Source organism: Odocoileus virginianus, chromosome 13 (genome assembly GCF_023699985.2).
Source record: "Odocoileus virginianus isolate 20LAN1187 ecotype Illinois chromosome 13, Ovbor_1.2, whole genome shotgun sequence".
NCBI classification, from domain to species: Eukaryota; Metazoa; Chordata; class Mammalia; order Artiodactyla; family Cervidae; genus Odocoileus; species Odocoileus virginianus.
In genome coordinates, this window is record NC_069686.1 from 65333525 (window position 1) to 65351920 (window position 18396).

Here is an 18396-nt window from a genome sequence, read left to right on the forward strand (position 1 = left end):
AGTTGAGTGACATCTCTTTGATAGTTTGAAGTTCATCATGGTGGGAATATTTATACCATAGGTTTTGGCAAGTCCGATAAATCAGGGGTTGATGTATTTCTTTGTTGATTCTCAAGACCAGAGATTGGAAAAACTACATCTTCCAGGGAAAATTTGGCTTGAAGCCTGTTGCCTTCAGCCTGTCAAGTGTTGTTTAAAAAATTAAGGGAAAAATAAGCATATGTGACAGAGACTGTATGTGATTATGGATAAAAGAGTTCAGTGAAAAATCAACAAAAGCAGTCTATAAAAATCAGTTGGTTTATAGAATTTATAATATGATTTATTATATATTTTATTATTATTTGTAAATTCTGCCCATCACTTATATCAGTAAAATAACGTAATATCTGAATGCATTCATGCGCCCACACACACATGCATGTACAGAGATGTGTGTGTGTGTGTGTGTGTGTGTGTGTGTATGTGTTATACCCTGAACAGCCAGATTTTGAACATTTATCAACACATCACTTGAGGCAGGAGGTTAGTGAGAGCTAAAACATAAGAACTGGGGAAGACCCACCTGATGATGAGTCACAAGACCTACGTCATGGGGGAAAGGAAGAGCATGACTTTTTGCAGAGAAGGGACATGGCCTGACTTGTGTTTTAGAGGAGTCATTCTGATTGTTTGTCTCAGGGGCCAGTCCAATTAGTATCCCCTAGAAATTTGTTAGAAATGGAAATACCCAAGTCTCATCCAAACCACAGAATCAGAAACTCAGGAAAGAGGGACTCAATCATTCATTTTTTAAATGTCTCTCCTCTAGGAGACTCTGATGCACCCTAATGTCTGAGAACAACTATGTTAGAGCCGTTACTCTGAAGGTAGCTCTGAAGTTACTCCAAGCCGAGATCTGTCTGTAGTGGATGGTTGCTGGACAGATGGCTGGAAGGCCTGCTAGGAGACAGTGTCAATCAACAGTGCATGTATATGAGAACAGTGGAGGTGGAGTTAAATGACTGAAAACTTAGGAGCTGACTTTTTTTTTTCCCATCACTGTTATGAACTATAAGAAAGATCTCCTCTTTTGACCTTAACCTTTGTTTAGTATACTGTTGACAAGCTATGCTATTCATTAATTTCAAAAGAGAATTTGTCACTGTTTGACTCAGGATGCAATATATCAGGTAGGTAGTCTTTGTTTTTGTTTTTTAAGTTGCTGACAACTAGAAATCTATGACTATCAATTACTCTCCTTTGACAACATCATTTAAGTGATTGGAAACACAAAAAATACACATAATGTTGAAATCATCTGAAAGAGGTCTTTTTGGAACTTGAAGACAACACAAAAGCACAAAATCAAGTTTCAGTAATTCCCCAAATACTTGACTTCTAATGGCCTGAGAGGTGATTCTAAAATTCACCCAGTTGCCTGATTTAGCATTCATTTTCAGGTTAATCTCTACTTATCCATGGTCTCCAGTGTAGAGGATCTGTATGGAATCACAGCATAGTAGCATTAAAGTGAATGTCAGCATTTATAAGAGAAATCCAATGATGTTGCTTAATTTATTAAGTTGAAACAGATTTCTTCCAGAAATTCTTGAATTTGGTACCTGTGAAAAGTATTTCCTAGGGAAAAAAACACCTTGAAATATTGCTGTGAGGCAACCTCTGTTTAGATAAGCCAAACCCCTTCCAGAGGATGCAGCCAGTTTGCTCATAAGAATATAAAAGAAGACAGACTGGCCATAGCAATGACATCACACTGGCTGCCCTGGCTCGGGAGAGTTAGGTGTTGGGGAGTCTCTCAAGCAACTGGAGCTGTCCAGCCTTGAAGACTCCCCATCAAGGCTGGGTGGAGAGGAAGGAGCCTATGTCACAATCACCGCTTCACCAGTAAGTAGTTGGAAAAAACCCGGAAAGTGAAAACTCTTAACTTCAGTTGCCCAGAAGAAATATAGCATCATTACTGCTAAATAGGATATCTGAATCTAAGGTCTATGTTTCAAATTGAAGTAATAGGTGATTTACAACTTTGTGTTACTTGCTGGTTTATAGCAATGTGACTCAGTTATAATATATTCATTTTCATATCCTTTTCCATTATGGTTTGTTACAGGACATTGACCATAATTCCAAGTGCTATACATTTGTTATTTATTTGTTTTATATTTAGTGGTGTAACCCCAAATTCCCAATTTATCCCTTTTCCTCCTTTCCCTACTGGTAACCATAAGTTTGTTTTCTAGGTCTGTGAATCTGTTTCTGATTTGTAAATAAATTCTATTGCATCATAGTTTAGATTCCACATGTAAGTGATATCATAAGGCATTTGTCTTTGTCTTTCTAACATACCTCAGGTAGTATGATAATCCCTGGGTTCATTCATGTTGCTATAAATAGTATTATTTCAATATTTTTTATGGCTCAGTAATATTCATTGTATATATGTATCACAAAATGAACATTTAGGTTGCTTTCATGCCTTGGCTATTGTGAATAGTGCTGCATTGAACATTGGGATGAATGTATCTTTCTAAAGCATGGTTTTCACCAGATGTATTCCTAGGAAACTAAGATCATGGCATCTGGTCCCATCACTTCATGGCAAGTAGATGGGAAACAATGGAAACAGTGACAGATTTTATTTTGGGGGGCTCCAAAATCACTGCAGATGCTGACTGAAGTCATGAAATTAGATGATGCTTGCTCCTTGGAAGAAAACTTATGACCAACCTAGACAGCATATTAAAAAGCAGAGACATTAGTTTCCCAACAAAGGTCCATCTAGTCAAGGCTGAGGTTTTTCCAGTGGTCATGCATGGATGTCAGAGTTGGACCATAAAGAAACCTGAGCACTGAAGAATTGATGCTTTTGAACTGTGGTGTTGGAGAAGACTCTTGAGAGTCCCTTGGACTGCAAGGAGATCCAACCAGTCCATCCTGAAGGAAATCAGTCCTGGGTGTTCATTGGAAGGACTGATGCTGAAGCTGAAACTCCAATACTTTGGCCACCTGATGTGAAGAGCTAACTCATTTGAAAAGACCCCGATGCTGGGAAAGATTGAGGGCAGGAGGAGAAGGGGACGACAGAGGATGAGATGGTTGGATGGCATCACCGACTCGATGGACATGACTTTGAGTAAACTCCAGGAGTTGGTGATGGACAGGGAGGCCTGGCGTGCTGCGGTCCATGTGGTCACAAAGAGTCGGACACGACTGAGCGACTGAACTGAACTGATTCCTAGGAGTGGAACTGATGGATCACATGGTAGCTCTATTTTTAGCTTTTTAAGGAACCTCCATACTGTTTTCCATCGTGGCTACATCAGTTCATGTTCCCACGGCAGCACAGGAGGGTTCTCTTTTCTTCACATCCTCGCCAGTATTTCTCATCTGTAGACTTTTTGATGACAGAGAATCTAAGGTGTATGTTATAACAATCTTGTCTATTAATCAGAACCTGTGTTATTTATATAACAGGATATCTGCTGTGAGGTCATATGTACATGTTTGAGTCTTGCTAACACTGGTAGAAGAATGACTGAACTCAGGTCCCTGAGTTCCAGGGACCCATTGTCGGAGTAAGCCCTTCTTCTCCAGAGCTGTGCCCTATCAAATTCTACATTAGGGACAACTACATTCTGCAAATCTAGGTTCCTCTTCAAATTTTAGCATGATGTGTTAGTATTTGGGAAGAAAATATGGTCACTTTCATTCCTCCATCTTAGATTATGTCAAGGATATCAATCCAGTGTGTGTGCCTTTCTGTGAAGCATCTAGTAGGGAGTTTGCCTCTGTCACATGCATGCAGTTGTCAGATTCTCCTCTCACCTGGAAGGAACACATAGACAGGGGCCCATAGAACCTTCTGCCAAAAAATAAGCAGAAAGAATGTAGATCTTTTACTTCTCACTGTCATCACAGCTCACATCACCCAGCCCATGTGATTTTTTTTCACAAATGCTTCTGAGACAAATTATAGCAATTAATTTTACTTTCAGCCTATAGCACAAGGATTTAAGAAGAGAGTGGTTTTTTTTTTTTTTTTTTTGATCTTAGTGAGATTTCATTTCTCTGGAAGTCTGTAACCTAAGAAATCTTTTCTTATCAAAAGTGCTTAGTGATCCTTTTCTACATAGCCACCTTAATAGAACCAAAGCTATTAAAAGCATATTTTACATGTACTATGTATTATCACAACATCAATGATGAAAAAAGAATTTTTAAAAAATGAAAAGGATGTATTTTAATGAGAATTCTTAGTTAAAGCTTCATTAAGTCATCTAAGCACTTAAAAATACATTATCTACATGTGTCTTCAAAAATAAGTTTTATTGAAGTTTGAAAGAAAATATGGGATAGTACTTTTATAGTCAAAGATTGTGGAAGGTGTTTCCAAGTATGACATAAATTTTAAAAACCTAGAAATAAAATATATGAAAAATTTTACACATAAATTTTTTTTTAATCCACATGAACTTCCACAAAAAATATGATATAATGATATCATCCTCCCAAAAACTTGGAAAAGTATTTCAAAATTTAATTAATGAATAAGAAGCCCCCACAAATAATTTTTAAAATAATGACTCAATGGAAAAATAAAGAATATAAATACATAAAAAATATAGACTGCTTTCAAATATACAAAATGATGCTCAGTCTTACTCATAAAAAGAAGGAATGCAAATTCATGCTATAATGATATTTTATTTTTTTATTTATTTATTTTTTTCATTTATTTTTATTAGTTGGAGGCTAATTATATTTTAAACTTAGACTGCAGGGAACACAAACATTAGGTGTTGTCACGGAAATGAAGGAACCAGAATGATTTAATCCATTGTTGGTGGGAATATAATTAATACGATATCAAAGAAAAGGCTTATTGTCAAAATTCAACTGAGTGACCTTCAATCCAACAATTCTGTTTCTAGGAATTTGTCCTACAATTATAAGCAAATGTGTGCAATGGGGTATATGTCAGGAATAACAAAAAGTTGAAAATTCCCCAAAAGTTCATCAGAAGGGTGTTAATTAAAAATTCTGGTAAGCTCTGTAGAGAAACAGCTCTGCCAGGGTGCCCCAGTGGTCTCACACTGTCCACTTGGACCAAGCAGCCGAAGCCGCTTGCAACACAGCTGATGTGAATCTTGGCAGGACGCGTTGGATCTTCCTGAGACACGAGGATGGAGGCTTGCAATTACTGGCTACAAGGCCATTGCCCACTTGTCTCTCTGCCTCATAGAGGTCTATCCTGATGCAATTTCTTCTCACTCTCTAGGTTCTAAGGATGCTTGAGGCTTCTTGCTGTGCCTTTTTAGAATAGATTTGTATCACATAGAATTGCTTAGTTTGATGTTGAGTCTGGCCTCTGTACATCCACACCAAATTAAATCTTGGAGACAAAAGAGGCTTGGAAGGAGAGCTATGACAAAGCTATTAAAAAGCAGAGATGTCACTTTGCTGTCAAAGGTCTATATAGTCAAAGCTATGGTTTTTCCAGTAGTCATCTAAGGATGTGAGAGTTAGACCATGAGGATGGCTGAGCACTGAAGAGTTGATACTTTCAAATTGTGGTGCTGGGGAAGACTCTTGAGAGTCTCTTGGACTGCAAGGAGTTCAAAGCTGTCAATCCTAAAGGAAATCAACCCTGAATATTCTTTGGAAAGACTATGTGAAGCTGAAACTCCAATACCTTCACCACCTAATATGAAGAGCCAACTTGTTGGGAAAGACTCTGATGCTGGGAGAGATTAAAGGCAAGGAGGAGGGGGTAGCATCTCCAAGTCAAGGACAGGAGTTTGAGCAAGCTCTGGGAGATGGTGAAGGACAGGGAAGCCTGGCGTGCTGCAGTCCATGAGGCTGCAAAGAGCTGGACGTGACTGAGTGACTGGACAACCAACTGGAGGGGAACCTCCAGGCTGCACTATTGTTTTCTGGCTGCTTCTCCCTTATTGCTGCATCCTCTCCCTTCCCCGAGCAGCAGCTGTTTGAACCTGCCCGTGGGAACTTGGAACATGCCAGAGGCTGAATGAAGCTTGTTTCCTGTAATCAAGAAACTGGGAAACAAAGGAAAAGTTCTGTTCTCAGAAGCCCCACAGTACCCTTCTAGGTTTTAAGCTGAAGCCTACAGTTAGATCGATAGCAATAAAGACTGCCACAGCTCACCTTGTGGCCATCTGCCCTCATATTTAATGTCATCTGTTCTGGTCTGTGGGACTGGGAGCTTCACTGTTTGGCTTCTCTTGCCTTCACTGTCTGTGTAAGTCACATATCATTCCAGTCTCACAGTGGCACCTTTTATCTACATGTGGATCCACCTGGCCTTTGCCTTGGGCTCACCTTGTTTTGTGTGTGTGCTTGACAAACCCATATGGAAGTATTATGTTTCAATTAGAAAGAATGAGGCAGCCCTCTATGTTCTGATGTGGAACCATCTTCACTATAGATTGTACAATGAAAAGGAAAATTAATGTGCAGTGCAGAGTTAATAGTATCTGTGCTTAAAAAAATAGAAAAGAGTATATAGACTTGAAAGTGCATAGATCGACAGAAATCTGTAAGGATAGGGATAAGCAGATCAGAAGAACATGGGATCATCGAGGGAAAATGCTTTGTTCTCTGCTGTGTACTCTCCTGCAACTTTTTGCATTTTGTACCACTTGCAAAAACATATTTTAAGAAGAAAGGGAGACAATAGAATGAATGCATGACTTAAAAGGTGTCCCTCCTGTTTACTTCTAAATTTGCATCCTCTAATTTATTCTTGCTCACAGTTTTTCTTAAAAAACACATTGCTTATGTTATCAAGTTTATTTTTTAAACTACTTTTGATTGACAACATTGTATTACTATCAAGTGTACAAGTGATTCAGCTATACATATATGTATATATTTTTGAAGCTGAAAAATTTTATTAATTTTTCATCACATTGTGTATTTATTCTTTACAGAAATATAAGTGATGATCAGTGTTGTGCTAATTCCTGCTTAGAGCAAAGTGTCTCAGTCATACATATACATATGTGTACATATGTACTCTGTTTCAGATTTCTTCCCTTAAAGGTTCTTACAAAACATTTAGTTACTTGTACTGTACACTAGGCCTTTGTTGGTTTTATATTATAAATAAATTTGACTTATTCTTAACTCTCTAACTCTTCATACCCAAACTGGCCATAGTACTTAAGCTCATCCTAAGACTCAAGACTCTCTTTTTTACTTTGTTTCTGTAAATTTGTGTCTGCTACATAACACACAATAACTATTTGTTAAGTAAATTTTAAAAGTTTATTTCTGTGAATTATGAAGATATCAACTAATACCTTAATTTTCTTCCTATGAGAAGTTCCTAATGGTTCCCATACTCAGAGACCACCCCTTGCTGCCCTGACTTTAGAGTGACATCAAAGGACCTTTCCTAGAGCTCAGGCTTGGTTAAAGGACTGGCCAGATTTAAAACAACCCTTTATTTGGCGATCAGTAACTACAGATAATAGACTGGTGGATGCTGCGGGGAGGGAAGGAATAGGGTAGAGAAGGATTAAGAGGTTGGGATTAGCAGATGCAAACTATTATATATAGAATGGATAAACGACAAGGTCCTACTATACAGGGAGTTATATTTAATATCCTATGATAAACCAGAATGGAAAATAACATGAAAAAGTATGCATGTAGAAATATAAATATCTCAATCACTTTGCTGTATAGCAGAAATGAACATAACATAAATAAATTATACCCCGATTAAAAAATAATAATAAACCAGATAAAAGCAAAAGAAACCAACAAAGCAGAGTAACTGGAGATCACCAGGAAAAGTGCCTGGTAGACCATATCATGCAGTAGTATCATTGTTATCAGTTCCTTTTTTTGCAAACACAGTTGAAAAGCTAAAGCAGAAAGCTTGCATGCAGAAAAATAAATGGAGGAAAATAAAATAAGGAAAAGAAGTAGATGCAAGGTGGAAATAATGGGAGAATACGGGAAGAAAACCACCACGCTCCTATTTCGTGTGCCATTTTGTGATTTTATTCAGTCCCTCAAATAGCCTTGTGAGGGAGGTTATTATGTGCTATATCACAGACATAGAAGACAGGAGTGACTAATGACCCTCCTGTTCCTATTTCTCAATAGCCATCCAGTAACAGAAACAGTAAAGACCTTGATGCTGGGAAAGATTGAGGGCAGGAGGAGAAGGGAGTGACCGAGGACGAGATGGTTGGATGGCATCACTGACTCAGTGGACACGAGTTTGAGCAAACTCCAGGGGATAGTGAAGGACAGGGAAGCCTGGCATGCTGCAGTCCATGGACCTGCAAAGAATAGGACATGGCTTAGCAACTGAACAACAGCAAGCAAAAAGAAACAGGGTTTGAGTCTAGATCTACACAGATCACCAGAAGTCATCATGGTGACCAGCCTTTCTCTCTGAAGGAGGGACAATCCCTTAAGATCCAAGCATAGGCTCTGGTCCTTATCTTGGCCTCTGCACATAAACAAGACTTAAAAACACATTCCTGGATGTCATTTTTCTTTCCAGTTCTAATTTAAAATTTTGTGATTTGTGAACTTGCTAATTGCATACTTCCCCAAGTTTTGTAACAGTGAGGTGTGTATATTAAAAAGTAAACTAACTGTATTGAACATGATGAAGGGAATATTTCAATACCAGTATTATTCCCTAAATAGCATTGTTTTTATTAACAGGAGCTAAAAGAACAAGCAATAAATTCCTTATCATGTTATTTTAGCTGCTATTAGGGTTGTGGTGGTAGGTTTTAATGATCTAATAAGACATTTTGAGGCTGGCTGAACTTAGGCTAGATGATTGTCACCCTCAATAAAATATTATAAAGTCAGCCAAGCTGCACTTGAATACTTTAGGGCCTGAAGCAAGGGTCCTAATGTGGGCCCATATACCATAGTTCTAAGTGCTTTAGGAGTTATAATAAGCTGTTGAATAAAATCTGTTCTACCTTTTTCTTTGACAAATAAACCACATCCACATATGCTGGATGTCCAAAGTGAAAATAGTCCCTTGCTCACTCCTGGGACCCATGTGTGGGTCTGTGGTTCACCCTTAGGAAGATGGATAGGGAGGAGAATAGTTCAGGCCCTCCAAGCAGCTTCAGAACTGTTTAGGAGGAAAACCCTGGGTTGCTGGGTAGGAAGATAGTGGTTTAAGACTGTGGTGACAGCTTCCTATAGTAATTTCCCCCTGATTTGCAACTACTGTCCCCATGAGGCAAAATGTGGCGACAGTCAGAGGGGCTCCTCTAGGGTGTCAATCCATAGCAGGTGCCCTTCTTGCCTGAGCAGATGGGGGGATAAATGAAGATGAAGTTAGAATTTCCAGTGAGTTCTTGTTTGAATGCTGAGACACCCCTGATTTAACTCAATATCCAAATGTGTGAGTGTTCAATCAGTCATGTCCGACTCTTTGTGACCCCATGAACTGTAGCGTGACAGGTTCCTCTGCCCATGAAGTTTCCAGGCAAGAATACCGGCGTGCATTGCCATTTCCTTCTCCAGGGGATCTTCCCGACGCAGGGACCAGACCTCAGTCGCTTGTTTCTCCTGCAATGGCAGGTGGGTAATTTATAATATCCTAATAACGTAAAGTAAAAATTTTGTAAACCCATTCAGACAAAAATAATTAAATATGTGTTGAGCTAATCAGGCTGAGTCAGACTCTATCTATAAAAATACACATTAATAGAAGGGAAGGCTAGACTAGCAATGGACTAGATTTGGGCCAAGAGCAGCACTCACAGTAATACTTGGAAAGATTTTCTGAATCTAGCCCCTGGTGAAAACTTGCTAGGAGATGAAGAGCATAGGGTGGCTCTGGCAGGGAAAATAGGAGGGGCTGATTATCTTTTCAGAAGATATGGGGGATTTCTGCTGCTATACTTGTCTATCCCTTCTCTTCTTCCCCGTGGAAGGGAACGCAGAAGGCTCACCAAGTACGTGCCAGTCTGCCTAAGATAGGGGCACACCGTGTCAGTGAGCCTCAGACTGTTAGCTTAAAATACGAGAAGCTTTCAGGCCAACCAAACCAGTCGTTCACCCTGTCCTGGTGGTGATTCATGGAGTGAGTCCCTTGATGGACCAGAAATAGAAGCAGCTGGCGGGGGGGCCATGTATATAATGGTGAAGAGATGGAACTCCAGATGGAAGGACTGGATGGGTTGACTGTAAGACCTTGGTCAAGCTGCTAAACCTCTGTATGCCATCATTTTCTTTAGCTTTCAAGTGGAGCAAATAGCAATATCTAACTTAACAGTTGGAGAAAAAAATAGAGAAAGCAAACTCTAAGCATCAGCTCAGTTCAGTCTCTCGGTTGTGTCTGACTGCAACCCCATGGATTGAAGTATGCCAGGCTTCCCTGTCCATCACCAACTCCTGAAGCTTACTCAAACTCATGTCCGTCGAGTCGGTGATGGCATCCAGCCATCTCATCCTCTGTCGTTCCCTTCTCCTCCTGCCTTCAATCTTTCCCAGCATCAGGGTCTTTTTCAATGGGTTAGTCCTTTGCATCAGGTGGCCAAAGTATTGGAGTTTCAGCTTCAGCATCAGTCCTTCTAATGAATATTCAGGACTGATTTCCTTTAGGAGGGACTGGTTGGATCTCCTTGCAGTCCAACTCTAAGTCTAGGGCCCAATATATGAAGCTAGTCAGTAAATGAGACTATTTTTTTTTAATTGAAACATAGTTGATTTACAATGCTGTGTTAATTACCACTGTAAAGCACAGCGATTCAGTTATACACACACATATATGTATTCTTTTCTAATATTCTTTTCCATTGTGGTTTATCATAGGGTACCAAATGTAGCTCATTGTGCTATAGAATAGGACCTTGTTTCTCCCCCATCCTCTGTGTGATAGCTTGCGCCTAACCCCAACCTCCCACTCCAACCCTCCCCCAGACCCGCCCCCGTGGCAGACACAAGTCTGTCCTCTGTGTCTGCGAGTCTGTTTCTGTTTCATAGATGGTTCATTTGTGTCATATTTGAGATTCCACATACATGTGATATCATATGGTATTTGTCTTCTTCCTTCTGACTTAATATGATCGTCTTTAGTTGCATCATTGTGGCTGCAGATGGCAATACCTCATTCTTTTTTATGGCTTAGTAGCATTCTGCTGGATATATATACACATATATCACATCCTTATCTATTCATCTGCTGATAAAGTTGCTTCCATGTCTTGGCTGTTGTGAATAGTGCCACTATGAAAATTGGGGTGCGTGTTCCTTTTTTGCATTATAGTTTTTCTGAATCTATGCTCCAGAGTAGGATACCTTGGCCGTATGGAAACTTTGCTTTTAGTTTTTTAAGGCCTCTCCATACTATTCTCCATAATGGCTTCAGGGTTCCCTTTTCTCCACATCCTCTCTAGCATTTACTACTTGCAGACATTTTGAAGTTAGCCATCCTGACTGATGTGAAGGGATGCCTCATTGTAGTTTCGATTAGCATTTCTCTAATAATTGGTTATATAGAGATATTTCCATGTGCCTATTGAGATACTGCTATTATTATTATTATTACTTAAAAAAAAATTTTCCCGAGAGAGATGCTGAAGGCAGATTCAACTAAGGTGTTAAGGGGAAACAGCTGAATATGGGTCAGGAGCCAAAGCCAGCGCGAAGGTGGGTAACTGAATCTGGAACAGGCAGGAAGTGTGGCCATGAATGAGGTGCTTTATGTAAATAAGGAGGGCTTTCAGGATCAATGTTTCCTTCTATTCAACACAGGGCTGAGTCTGGGTCAGATATGACTTGTTTTTTTTTCCTTACCAAAACAAAAATGGACAATTGTACCTTGCTGAAATAATTTGTGAAACAATAGGTTATATATGGAAGCAATAAAGAACTGAAAATGTTACCAATCACCTCCTCTCAAAGTAGGGACAAAAATAAGAGACCATTTACACTACAGCCTTCAAAAGTAAATAAAGATCAGAAGTTCCGAAGAAGTGCCCGCCTGAGCCACTGATCAAATCAGACCGTTCAGCAGAGCCACAGAACGGTCACACTGAAAAAGACTTGGACCATCCGCATCTCATTGGCCCATCTGGCATTTTTCTTTGGTAACTATTTGAATTCAGGCCAATGTTTAAAAATCGAGAGATACCACAAGAAAATTGGGTTGTCTAGTCTCTTTTGAGGCAATGTCACCCCACTCCAGTGCTCGCGCCTGGAAAATCCCATGGACGGAGGAGCCTGGTAGGCTGCGGTCCATGGGGTCGCTAAGAGTCAGACACCACTGAGCGACTTCACTTTCACATTTCACTTTCATGCACTGGAGAAGGAAATGGCAACCCACTCCAGTGTTCTTGCCTGGAGAATCCCAGGGACGGGGGAGCCTGGTGGGCTGCCGTCTATGGGGTCGCACAGAGTCGGACACGACTGAAGCAAGTTAGCAGCAGTCTCTTTTGAAGTGGCAGAAATTCACGCACCTTTGACAGTGTTCCTCCAGAAGGGCCCTGATCTCTGTGTTTAACAAACATTAAGCCCGTGCAAGTTTTAAAGCATGAAAAAAAAAAAGACAGCTGTTTGGCTCCTTTTTCACAGACATTCCGTTACAAAATAGGCTATCAGAACAAAAGTGAGACAAATATTCACTAATGAGAAACTTCAAATGTATCAGAAATCCAAGTCTGACAGAAAAAGGAATCTTTAGAACAAGAAGACTGAAATTCAAACAGAGCCAGAGAAAAAAACCAGTAAAGAGGAAGGAGCTCATTGCTAGAGAAGTAACATCAAAGATGGAAAAAGAGACAAGCAAATGCCAGACAAAAGAAGAGGAATGAGATCAAAGGAAGACAGGGTGGCGGTTTCTGGGGCCTCATGCATTTAACATCAAAGCAAGCTTTCTCCTGGGATCCAACCAGTTGGAGTCCACCTGTGACACCAGAAAACTCATCAGGTTTCCAGATGGACCAAGACACTCAGACTGTAAGTGAAACTTTACAATCTAACACCTGGTTTTCTTGACCACTAAGAACGATAAAAGGCTCAACATGCAATTTTCCAAGCACAAGCAAATAAGAAAAGTAAGAAATGAAAGCAGTCACATTGACAAAAGGACAATAAGGTAAAACAATTTTAGAAGTAAATTGCTAGTGTTCTCTTTTGTATGAAAACAAATATTTGCTAAATCTCTTCTGTTTGAATCATACCTCTTGCATTAAATATTCAAAAATAGACAAGATGTGGTCCATGTCCTTGAGAAATGTTTTTTTTTGAGAGATATACCAAAATACTCAACAAATATTTATTTGGCATCTATTATATATCAGGCTTCATTTTAAGTGCTTGGAATATGTTAATGAAAAGAACAAACACCTACCCTTGTGATGCTTGAGTTTTAGCAGGAGAGACAATCTATAAGCAATACCCATAACAAGTTAGTGAATTACACAGTAAGAAAGAAGATAACAAAGGCTATGGAAAGAATAACAGAAATAGATGTTGGGAATGGGATTGGGAGTTCAAAGATTAGGAAAACAGTTTGTAATGTTAGACATATTAATTGTGGCTCTGCTGGTAAAGAATCTGCCTGCAATGCAGAAGACCTGGGTTTGATCCCTGGGTTGGGAAGATCCCCTGGAGAAGGGAAAGGCTACCCACTCCAGTATTCTGGCCTGCAGGATTCCATGGACTGTATAATCCATAGGGTTGCAAAGATTTGGACACTACTGAGAGACTTTCAATTTCACTTTCACGGATTGTTGAGATGACATCATTTAAGCCAGGACTCAACAACAACAACAACAACGAAGTGAATTTGTTGTATTGCTATCTGGAAAGAACTAGCTCAGGGCATCTGTTTCCCTTACAATATCACAACTATTCTGTGTTAGGAGCCCATGTTCTACAGGAAGCTGTATTTGCAGCTCTCTGACTTATATACTGAAAGCCTTCCTTCTTCATGCAAATGATGTGTCCTGAAATACTCAATACCATCAACATCTTCCCCTCTGACCCCCATGATGAAATATGCTCAAGTCTGACTGGAAAGGCAAAATCACATCAAGTGCACCCTAGTGCATCAAATCAGTGAATGCAGAGGTTTGTAGCATACAACCAGGGCTGGCTTAAAAACAAAGATTAATTCAAGGAGACTCCAGTTTGACGGAAGTGTGTGTGCGCTCGGCTGTGTCCAGCTCTCAGCCGTGTCAGCTCCTCTGACCGTGGGATTTTCACGTGGGCAACTGCAAACCAAATGGGGATATATCTGTGAGACAGTAAAAAGAATACACAACACAGCCACTGCAATATCTGAGAAAAGCTCCATCGTTCTAAGATAGGTATCTAGGAAATCAAAGAAATAAACAAAAGTAAGCGATACTTTTAAGAATGCTGACTGAATGAGAAGAATGCTGAAGGCAGTGAGCCTGAAATGTGCCTTCGACCCAAAGAAAACGTGACACACACTCCACATTCAACTGTGCAGTGGCCAGTTTTCCTAAACTAAAAACAAAAAAATTGAAAATAGATACTGATCAGTAGCAAGTTCTCTTTCTTTGTTCCCCCTTTCAAATAAATATGAAGCTATAAATGATCAAAGGTCCTTTTCAAAGACAGACACAACATATCTATCTAGTTCCAGTATTCTGAAAATCTAAAAACCAGAAGGAAACTTCTACAGGATTTGGGACAGAAGTTACTTCATTTAATTGTTATAGATGTGAAATGTCCATATAAAATATTTCAAGCTTCAGACTGCAAAATATTAACAAAGTTAGTATCCATATAGCTTTTATTCAGAAATTGTTGAAAACAAAACTGCAAAATACCATTTTAGAAGAAACTCTTAATTGAAACGTTGCTGCTGGGAAGAACAATTCTGCAAACAGCAAAGGTAATATGCCAAGAATCCTTCAGAAGACCTCAGGGTAGGAAATCTTGTTTTTTTTTTTTCTTTTTTTGAATTATAATTGATTTACAGTGAGTTAATTTCAGATGTACAGCAAAATTACATACGTGTGTGTGGGTGGGGGGGCTGTACTCTTCAGAATTCTTTTCCAGATTACTTTCCACTGCTGGTTGTTACGTATTAAATGCAGTTCCTCATGCTGAATAGTAAGTGCTTGACCCTTGACAGGAAATCTTTTAAGTCTCACATTAATCCAATCAACCTATGTTGTTTATATGAGATCAGTATGATCATTATCCTCATTTTATGTAAAAGGAAAATCAATCTCATAACAGTTAGGTATTTTGCCCAAGTTCCTATAGAAAGTACTAGAAAGATCTGGGGTTAAATCCAGCAAGAGAAGCTCCAGAGATAGTGATTTTAACCACTTCCCTGTGAAAGCTGAAGATGGGCTCTGATACAAATTTATGCAACTTTGTAACACGTTGCCACAACATAGAATTTCCTGTAAAAAGTGTTTCAAAGTGGAGAAATAAACAGGCAGATTAATTAATAGTAGTAATAGTAGCTTGCGGGTGTGCTGAGTCACTTCAGGGGTGTCTGACTCTGGCTATCCTGGGGACTGTAACCCGCCTGGCTCTTCTATTCAGGCCATTTCCCAGGCGAGAATCCTGGAGTAGGTCGCCAGGCCCTCCTCCAGGGGATGTTCTTGACCCAGGGAAGAATTCGCAGCTCATGCCTCCTGCAGTGGCAGGCCGATTTGTTACCACTAGCGCCATCTGCGAAGTCCTCGGGGACTTTGTTGTTGTTTTGTTTTGTTTTTAATAGCTTTACCAACACCCTTTCCTGGCGCTTGCAACCCCTGAAATTCAGTAAACTATACTTGTGCTTCAGTTATTGGTGAAATGGTTTTAATGCAGATTATAGAATACCATCCTATAATTTCATTCATCACACTCCTCCAGGGGATCTCCTCCAGGGGGTCTTCCCACCCAAGACAGAACCACTGTCTCTTACCCCTTCCTATGTTGGCAGGCAGGTTCTTCACCACTCTTGCCACCTGGGAAGCCCGTGACAATAGCTTTGGTAATCAAAATTCAAAGCAAGTAGGGATTGAAGAAAAAAAAAAATCGGTTTCCTAGAAAAAATCCAAAACTATAGTCTAAAAAATTAGATAATCATCAGTCAGTCAGTTCAATCACTCGGTCATGTCCGACTCTTTGTGACCCCAGGAACCAGAGCACGCCAGGCCTCCCTATCCATCCCCAACTCCCGGAGTTTACCCAAACCTATGTCCATTGAGCCGGTGATGCCATCTAGCCATCTCATCCTCTGTCATTCCCTTCTCCTCCTGCCCTCAATCTTTCCCAGCATCAGGGTCTTTTCAAACGAGCTGAAAATATACAGCCTTGATGTACTACTTTTCCTATTTGGAACCAGTCTGTTGTTCCATGTCCAGATCTAACTGTTGCTTCCTGACCTGCATAGAGGTTTCTCATGAGGTGGGTCAGGTAGTCTGGTATTTCCATCTCTTTCACAACTTTCCACAGTTTATTGTGATCCACACAGTTAAAGGCTTTGGCATAGTCAATAAAGCAGAAATAGATGTTTTTCTGTAACTCTCTTGCTTTTTCGATAATCCAGCAGATATTGGCAATTTGATCTCTGGTTCCTCTGCCTTTTCTAAAACCAGCTTGAACATCTGGAAGTTCAGGGTTCACGTACTGCTGAAGTCTGGTTTGGAAAATTTTAAGCATCACTTTGCTAGCGTGTGAGATTAGTGCAATTGTGCGGTAGTTTGAGCATTCTTTGGCACTGCCTTTCTTTGGGATTGGAATGGAAACTGACCTTTTCCAGTCCTGTGGCTACTGCTGAGTTTTCCAGATTTGCTGGCATATTGAGTGCAGCACTTTCAAAGCATCATCTTTCAGGATTTGAAAAAGCTCAACTGGAATTCCATCACTTCCACTAGCTTTGTTCATAGTGATGCTTTCTAAGGCCCACTTGACTTCACATTCCAGGATATCTGGCTCTAGGTGAGTGATCATACCATCGTGATTACCTGGGTCATGAAGATCTTTTTTGTACAGTTCTATGTATTCTTGCCACCTGTTCTTAATATCTTCTGCTTCTGTTAGATCCCTACCATTTCTGTCCTTTATTGAGCCCATTTTGCATGAAATGTTCCCTTGGTATCTCTAATTTCCTTGAAGAGATCTCTAGTCTTTCACATTCTATTGTTTTCCTCTATTTCTTTGCACTAATCACTGATGAAGGCTTTCTTATCTCTCCTTTCTATTCTTTGAAACTCTGCATTCAAATGGGTATACCTTTCCTTTTCTCCTTTGCTTTTCACTGCCCTTCTTTTCACAGCTATTTGTAAGGCCTCCTCAGACAGCCATTTTCCTCTTTTGCATTTTTCTTTCTTGGGGATGGTCTTGATTCCTGTCTCCTGTACAATGTCATGAACATCCATCCATAGTTCATTAGGCACTCTGTCTATCAGATCTAGTCCCTTAAATCTATTTCTCAGTTCTACTGTCTAGGCATAAGGAATTTGATTTAGGTCATACCTGAATGGTCTAGTGGTTTTCTCCACTTTCTTCAATTTCAGTCTGAATTTGGCAATAAGGAGTTAATGATCCGAGCCACAGTCAGCTCCTGTTCTTGTTTTTGCTGACTGTATAGAGCTTCTCCTTCTTTGCCTGCAAAGAATAGAATCAATCTGATTTTGTGTCAACCATCTGGTGATGTCCATGTGTAGAGTCCTCTTGTGTTTTTGGAAGAGGGTGTTTGCTATGACCAGTGCATTCTCTTGGCAAAATTCTGTTAGCCTTTGCCTTGCTTCATTCTGTACTCCAAGGCCAAATTTGCCTGTTACTCCAGGTGTTTCTTGACTTTCTACTTTTGCATTCCTGTCCCCTATAATGAAAAAGACACCTTTTTTGGATGTTAGTTCTAGAAGGTCTTGTAGGTCTTCATAAAACTGTTCAACTTCAGCTTCTTCAGCGTTACTGGCCAGGGCATAGACTTGGATTACTGTGATATTGAATGGTTTGCCTTGGAAATGAACAGAGATTATTCTGTCATTTTTGAGATTGCATCCAAGTACTAGAGATTATTTTCTAAGTCAATTTTTAAAAAAGTCTAAACATTACACAGTCTACATAGCAAAAATAATAAAAGATGAAATAATCAAAAATTAATAAGCATAATAGAATAAAGCAAAATTGTTCATCCTTATGGTTGTAGTAACACGGTTAAAATTTTTTCTAAATTTCCTCAGGGGGTTAATAGTCTCATATTTGCTTAATAATTAAACACCAGGCATGTATGGTTTGCAGTTAATACTCTTATGGCAAAAAACACCAAAATGATTATTTTTTTAAAGTTGGAATTGGAGAGAAAGACACATCAATTAAATTTATGCAAACTTAAAGCAGAGATAGAAAAATTAGTACTGTTGAAAAGGAAATATAAGATTAAAACTGTAAGTTCAG

General features: G+C 39.5%; 1 protein-coding gene across 1 annotated transcript in view; it reads left to right on the forward strand.

Annotated features, from left to right (window-relative positions):
* The window catches only part of CNTNAP5 (contactin associated protein family member 5), a 1008111-nt gene that overhangs the window by 477602 nt on the left and 512113 nt on the right, over nt 1-18396 (forward strand). The gene's annotated exons all lie outside the window — the stretch shown is intronic.